The following is a 7500-nucleotide window of genomic DNA, read 5'->3' as shown; positions in this document are numbered from 1 at the left end:
AGCACCGTGTCAGCCGCGTCTTCGAAAGCCTGAACCGAGCGAGCGGTACGTAGCATTGTAATGAACATACGACTCTCAACCTTGCCCAGCATAACCAATTCAGATCCATTGCTCGCGAGTAATCTTGAGTGACGAAAACTTGGACGCCAAGTTTCGAGCGTCTTTGGCCAAAGTCGCGATAGTTGCTTGCCAACGAGCTATTGCGCCAGTAAATGCTCGCCCAGTCAAAAATGCGGCGGTTATATCATGTACAAATTTGCGAAGAGCTCTCGTAGCCATTACTTTTTTATTCGGTGTACTGTGTGTACATTTTTCGCATCACTCTACTCTTCGCAGCTTACTGAGATTCGCGGTATTGACGCTTACGACGTTTGTTGCCTTTGTTCGGTTTCGATCGTTCACGTCGTCGTTGACGATTGTACTCTCTTCAATCAATTCGTTGCTAGGTAATGATTGTTCGTTTTCCTTTTCCGTCTCTTTTTCCTGAACTTCGTCGTACATTTTGTTGTTTTCTTGGTTATCTCGTTTGGCTTGCTCGTTATGTGACCATGGCTCCTTTTCGTGACACTCGTTATATACGACCATGGTGAAACAGCATTTTCACCGTCTAGCACTGATGCTATAGGTGGCAAAGTTGGCCAAACTATTCGCTGTATTTCGTTCGATGCAACTTCTTCTTCCATTTCGTCATCGGTGATCGACGTCGATCGCAAGGATTTTGTAGAACTCGTCTCGTTTTTCCGCGTCAATAGCATCTCCTGATCCCATACACTCGAATTGCTGCTATTACTGTCCTCACTTGTTGTACGTCGTATGTCGTCTTGCTCGCTCTGGCGTTCGACATGGCGTTCGACATGGTCCAGCAATGTATTGTCGTTCGCGAAATGATATGCATCACCTTCACTTCGTTCATTGTATTCTTCAAAATTGCCTCGTATATTCGGCGGTATCAACATTGTCACCTTTCGTTCTTTCGTTCTCACTTTTACGTTCTTCAGACTGGTGAGCCGTATTGTCACCAGATCTGCGCATCATGCTATCATCAAATTTGTACGTTGTATCATTGAACTTATCAGTCATGTCATAGGGCACGGTGTCATTAAACTTATCAGTCATGTTATCGAGCACGGTGTCATTGAACTTATCAGTCATGTTATCGGGCACAGTGTGTGTGATTGTTACCGAACTTGCGTATAGATTCAGAAGATGGCTATCAGTGTCATCGTACGTTGGTTTATAACTGAATAACTCACGATCTCCGTGCCCCACGTACTCGCGCACAATCATTATTATCGTCGTGCGAAGCATTCGAATATACGGATTTTCGTACGTAGATTCACCGTTGCGTGTTATCATGCTAATATCACTACCGTTCAATTGGTAAGCAACATCATTGAAAACGTCGTCGATCGTTATGTCGACCGAACGTATCACTCGATCCAACGGAATGCATTGAAAGACTTGAGCCGCGATCATGCCCGTAGTCAGAGCGATCGCGTCTTTCCAAAATAACAGACGACTAGCCGAACGGTGAACCAAATTTAGCACTACGCTCATATCTCGACAAATTTGTGCATTCTTGGAAAATAGAAAAGCTTTGTACAAATCACGAAGTACCTTCGGTAATCTTTTGTCGTGACAATAGAGCATGTCGCGAGAAGCGGTGTAAATGTACTCGAACGCGTCAATTACCGGAGATTTGCCTTGTACTCCGAATGCTGATGCGACGCCTTTCTCGAGCACGCGCGGAAAGGTTCCCGGGGCCAAGTTGTGAAGATGTTGAAATATGCGCGAATTTACAAACGGTGTCACATTCAAGTCCTGCGCTACTATTGTCACGAATTGTACGATTCATCACTGTTCGCACACGCTATTGTGGCTTCTCGTCCGGCCGATGATTACTGTCGAACTTGGTAAGAGCAGTTAAATCAGAGTATAATAGTTCTTATGTGCTCAATATGACCGACGAGCGCGACTACAGCGATAACATTGCGCCAAAAGATCCCACCCAGATCGAACGCGAGGACGATTCGATCGAACGGACTCGCGCAGTTCGACGAATGCTCGAAGTTTCCAAGGATGTAGCGGATGCGATTTTGGCAACGATAAACAACGAAACGAAGGAGAACGATGACGACCACGTAACACGCCGGCGCATTACAGCTTCAAAGGTTCGACGACCAGTCGACGATTCGGATACAGCTGCTGCCAACTCTTTTGTCCATACTGCACCACAATTACCAATATCGCGTACCAGGCCAGTTTTTGTTACGGCATCGTATCGCCATAATGCCAAGAGTGGGCCAATTTTGTGTGACGAAACAGATGAATTTGTTTCTTACAAGTTTGTTAGATCGCTACTCGTTTGCGTCATTATCGTGCTTGTCATAAACATCGTAGCGCGCATGTTTTTCGCATCAATGCTCGAAAATGAGGCAAAACGAGATTGGCTATATCTTCGCGAAAGCGTACTCAACGATCGCTTCGCAGCTCAGCCATATCTGCATGACGCTCGATACTTTGATATCGTTCTGTTATCGCATAATAGCGAGCCAATGCAACGTGATGTCGCCGAGCAGCAACGCTCGGGGTGAACACATCAAAAAGCTAACGAAGCGTGACTTCGGAATTGCTCCGTACTGTAGGCAGTCCCGGCATACACTTTTCGCATCACTCGCGTTCGCTCACGCTTCGTTCGATCGAGTCGAGTCGATCGAACGAAGCGCGAGATCGCGCAAAAAACCAACCGTTCTATATATGTTACGGAAAATACCGGGAGTACAGAGCAGTAGCCCCTGGTCCTATTGTACCTCTGACTGCTCTGTACTACGGTACGTACAATAGTACCGGCGCGCGCCCGGAATGGCTCGTCACGTACCGAAAAATTGTACAAATTGTACAGTAAAGGGGGAAGGTTGTTATGTTCATTGGTCGAAAATCAGAGTGGTGGGAGAAATTCCTCCAATCAGGTTACAATGTAACCCCACCACGGCGCCAATTGACGACTTTAACGGAAGGTGCGCAATATGTTGCTGTGACCTGCTGTGATCGTGGTATTGACGACTTTTTTTGGTACATTTGGTACACGGTGATAGCTAATCTGTGGCGACCACGGCGACAAAACGATAAGAATGGCAAGAAGCAACATGACAGTGGCAGCGTTAACACCTCACTGACTCACTTATCGTACAGAGGGCATTATCGCAAATATTCGTTATCATACGAAGGCAGTCTGAAAAGTTCTCGGCCTAGCAATGAAAGAAAATATTTTGCCGTGAAATATGTTTTATTTTTCAATATAATCTCCTGAAACTTCAATACATTTATTCCAACGTTTTTCCCAATAATTCAATACCAACATTAAAGTGATGTGATTCTGGAAGGCATCATTTTTCGCTCTGGTATACAGGGTGCACGATTTATCTGAAGACATTGAAATATCTCGAGAACTATGCATTGGATAAAAAAAGTGGTTAATGAAAGTTGTTAGTTCTCGAAGGGGGAACATTCAATGATACCAAACTCGACCTCCCACCCCCCCAGGGGGTGGGGGTTGGAGGCAACTTTGAAATCTTAAATGGAAACCCCCATTTTTTATTGCAGATACGGATTATACGCCACAAAATACGTAAATTTTTGTCCGAAACTTTTTTTTTATTCGTGATAGATGGCGCTGTAATCGCAAAAAATTATATTTTCCGCAATTCTCTCAGAAATGATCATTGGATGAGAAATAAAAAATATCTGTCCAATATTTTTAAAGAACATAATAAAAGTTATTCCCCCCATCCTCTCGGGGTAGGGTGGGTGGTAACGTTCAAATCTCAAATGGGAGAGCCCGAACTCGAGAGGGGAACTGGGCGCTTATCGACCGCGCCAACTGTGGGTGTATGGCGGAATTACGGCTTTATTATAAGGCCGGTAGTGTCGCCATAGCACCCATAGGCCGTTACCACCCTACCCCGAGGGGATGGGGGGGGAANAGGACTCAGACAACCCCGAGGTTCCTTCCGCCACCAAAAGTCGGTGGAAGGACGGTCGTTCGCACGTATGGACGGAGATTCGATTCGATCCGACCGACCCGGCAGCGGCGACCGCGCGGCGAGAACGTCGCGGTTGGAACTCCGACGGCTCGGATGCGCGCCAGCGGCCAAGTCCAAACGCGGCGTGTTGCTTCGGTCGGCGGTACCTCCGGGACGTGCCAGCCCCGACGACCCGAACCCGTCAGGCAGGCGAAGGTTCGGTCGAGCGTCGTCCGACCGAGCGGCACGTGCGGCGGTCCGATCCGCGACCCGGTGCGGCGACCGCGCGGCGAGAACGTCGCGGTTGGAACCTCCGACGGCTCGGATGCGCGCCAGCGGCCAAGTCCAAACGCGGCGTGTTGCTTCGGTCGGCGGTACCTCCGGGACGTGCCAGCCCGACGACCGGACCCGTCAGGCGGGCGAGGTTCGGTCGAGCGTCGTCCGACCGAGCGGCACGTGCGGCGGTCCGATCCGCGACCCGGTGCGGCGACCCGCGCGGCGAGAACGTCGCGGTTGGAACCTCCGACGGCTCGGATGCGCGCCAGCGGCCAAGTCCAAACGCGGCGTGTTGCTTCGGTCGGCGGTACCTCCGGGACGTGCCAGCCCCGACGACCGGACCCGTCAGGCAGGCGAAGGTTCGGTCGAGCGTCGTCCGACCGAGCGGCACGTGCGGCGGTCCGATCCGCGACCCGGTGCGGCGACCGCGCGGCGAGAACGTCGCGGTTGGAACCTCCGACGGCTCGGATGCGCGCCAGCGGCCAAGTCCAAACGCGGCGTGTTGCTTCGGTCGGCGGTACCTCCGGGACGTGCCAGCCCCGACGACCGGACCCGTCAGGCAGGCGAAGGTTCGGTCGAGCGTCGTCCGACCGAGCGGCACGTGCGGCGGTCCGATCCGCGACCCGGTGCGGCGACCGCGCGGCGAGAACGTCGCGGTTGGAACCTCCGACGGCTCGGATGCGCGCCAGCGGCCAAGTCCAAACGCGGCGTGTTGCTTCGGTCGGCGGTACCTCCGGGACGTGCCAGCCCCGACGACCGGACCCGTCAGGCAGGCGAAGGTTCGGTCGAGCGTCGTCCGACCGAGCGGCACGTGCGGCGGTCCGATCCGCGACCCGGTGCGGCGACCGCGCGGCGAGAACGTCGCGGTTGGAACCTCCGACGGCTCGGATGCGCGCCAGCGGCCAAGTCCAAACGCGGCGTGTTGCTTCGGTCGGCGGTACCTCCGGGACGTGCCAGCCCCGACGACCGGACCCGTCAGGCAGGCGAAGGTTCGGTCGAGCGTCGTCCGACCGAGCGGCACGTGCGGCGGTCCGATCCGCGACCCGGTGCGGCGACCGCGCGGCGAGAACGTCGCGGTTGGAACCTCCGACGGCTCGGATGCGCGCCAGCGGCCAAGTCCAAACGCGGCGTGTTGCTTCGGTCGGCGGTACCTCCGGGACGTGCCAGCCCCGACGACCGGACCCGTCAGGCAGGCGAAGGTTCGGTCGAGCGTCGTCCGACCGAGCGGCACGTGCGGCGGTCCGATCCGCGACCCGGTGCGGCGACCGCGCGGCGAGAACGTCGCGGTTGGAACCTCCGACGGCTCGGATGCGCGCCAGCGGCCAAGTCCAAACGCGGCGTGTTGCTTCGGTCGGCGGTACCTCCGGGACGTGCCAGCCCCGACGACCGGACCCGTCAGGCAGGCGAAGGTTCGGTCGAGCGTCGTCCGACCGAGCGGCACGTGCGGCGGTCCGATCCGCGACCCGGTGCGGCGACCGCGCGGCGAGAACGTCGCGGTTGGAACCTCCGACGGCTCGGATGCGCGCCAGCGGCCAAGTCCAAACGCGGCGTGTTGCTTCGGTCGGCGGTACCTCCGGGACGTGCCAGCCCCGACGACCGGACCCGTCAGGCAGGCGAAGGTTCGGTCGAGCGTCGTCCGACCGAGCGGCACGTGCGGCGGTCCGATCCGCGACCCGGTGCGGCGACCGCGCGGCGAGAACGTCGCGGTTGGAACCTCCGACGGCTCGGATGCGCGCCAGCGGCCAAGTCCAAACGCGGCGTGTTGCTTCGGTCGGCGGTACCTCCGGGACGTGCCAGCCCCGACGACCGGACCCGTCAGGCAGGCGAAGGTTCGGTCGAGCGTCGTCCGACCGAGCGGCACGTGCGGCGGTCCGATCCGCGACCCGGTGCGGCGACCGCGCGGCGAGAACGTCGCGGTTGGAACCTCCGACGGCTCGGATGCGCGCCAGCGGCCAAGTCCAAACGCGGCGTGTTGCTTCGGTCGGCGGTACCTCCGGGACGTGCCAGCCCCGACGACCGGACCCGTCAGGCAGGCGAAGGTTCGGTCGAGCGTCGTCCGACCGAGCGGCACGTGCGGCGGTCCGATCCGCGACCCGGTGCGGCGACCGCGCGGCGAGAACGTCGCGGTTGGAACCTCCGACGGCTCGGATGCGCGCCAGCGGCCAAGTCCAAACGCGGCGTGTTGCTTCGGTCGGCGGTACCTCCGGGACGTGCCAGCCCCGACGACCGACCCGTCAGGCAGGCGAAGGTTCGGTCGAGCGTCGTCCGACCGAGCGGCACGTGCGGCGGTCCGATCCGCGACCCGGTGCGGCGACCGCGCGGCGAGAACGTCGCGGTTGGAACCTCCGACGGCTCGGATGCGCGCCAGCGGCCAAGTCCAAACGCGGCGTGTTGCTTCGGTCGGCGGTACCTCCGGGACGTGCCAGCCCCGACGACCGGACCCGTCAGGCAGGCGAAGGTTCGGTCGAGCGTCGTCCGACCGAGCGGCACGTGCGGCGGTCCGATCCGCGACCCGGTGCGGCGACCGCGCGGCGAGAACGTCGCGGTTGGAACCTCCGACGGCTCGGATGCGCGCCAGCGGCCAAGTCCAAACGCGGCGTGTTGCTTCGGTCGGCGGTACCTCCGGGACGTGCCAGCCCCGACGACCGGACCCGTCAGGCAGGCGAAGGTTCGGTCGAGCGTCGTCCGACCGAGCGGCACGTGCGGCGGTCCGATCCGCGACCCGGTGCGGCGACCGCGCGGCGAGAACGTCGCGGTTGGAACCTCCGACGGCTCGGATGCGCGCCAGCGGCCAAGTCCAAACGCGGCGTGTTGCTTCGGTCGGCGGTACCTCCGGGACGTGCCAGCCCCGACGACCGGACCCGTCAGGCAGGCGAAGGTTCGGTCGAGCGTCGTCCGACCGAGCGGCACGTGCGGCGGTCCGATCCGCGACCCGGTGCGGCGACCGCGCGGCGAGAACGTCGCGGTTGGAACCTCCGACGGCTCGGATGCGCGCCAGCGGCCAAGTCCAAACGCGGCGTGTTGCTTCGGTCGGCGGTACCTCCGGGACGTGCCAGCCCCGACGACCGGACCCGTCAGGCAGGCGAAGGTTCGGTCGAGCGTCGTCCGACCGAGCGGCACGTGCGGCGGTCCGATCCGCGACCCGGTGCGGCGACCGCGCGGCGAGAACGTCGCGGTTGGAACCTCCGACGGCTCGGATGCG

Source organism: Harpegnathos saltator, unplaced genomic scaffold, assembly GCF_003227715.2.
Source record: "Harpegnathos saltator strain DR-91 unplaced genomic scaffold, Hsal_v8.6 scaffold226, whole genome shotgun sequence".
Taxonomy (NCBI): domain Eukaryota; kingdom Metazoa; phylum Arthropoda; class Insecta; order Hymenoptera; family Formicidae; genus Harpegnathos; species Harpegnathos saltator.
The sequence above is the reverse complement of the archived record's forward strand: the minus strand, read 5'-3'. Positions refer to the sequence as shown.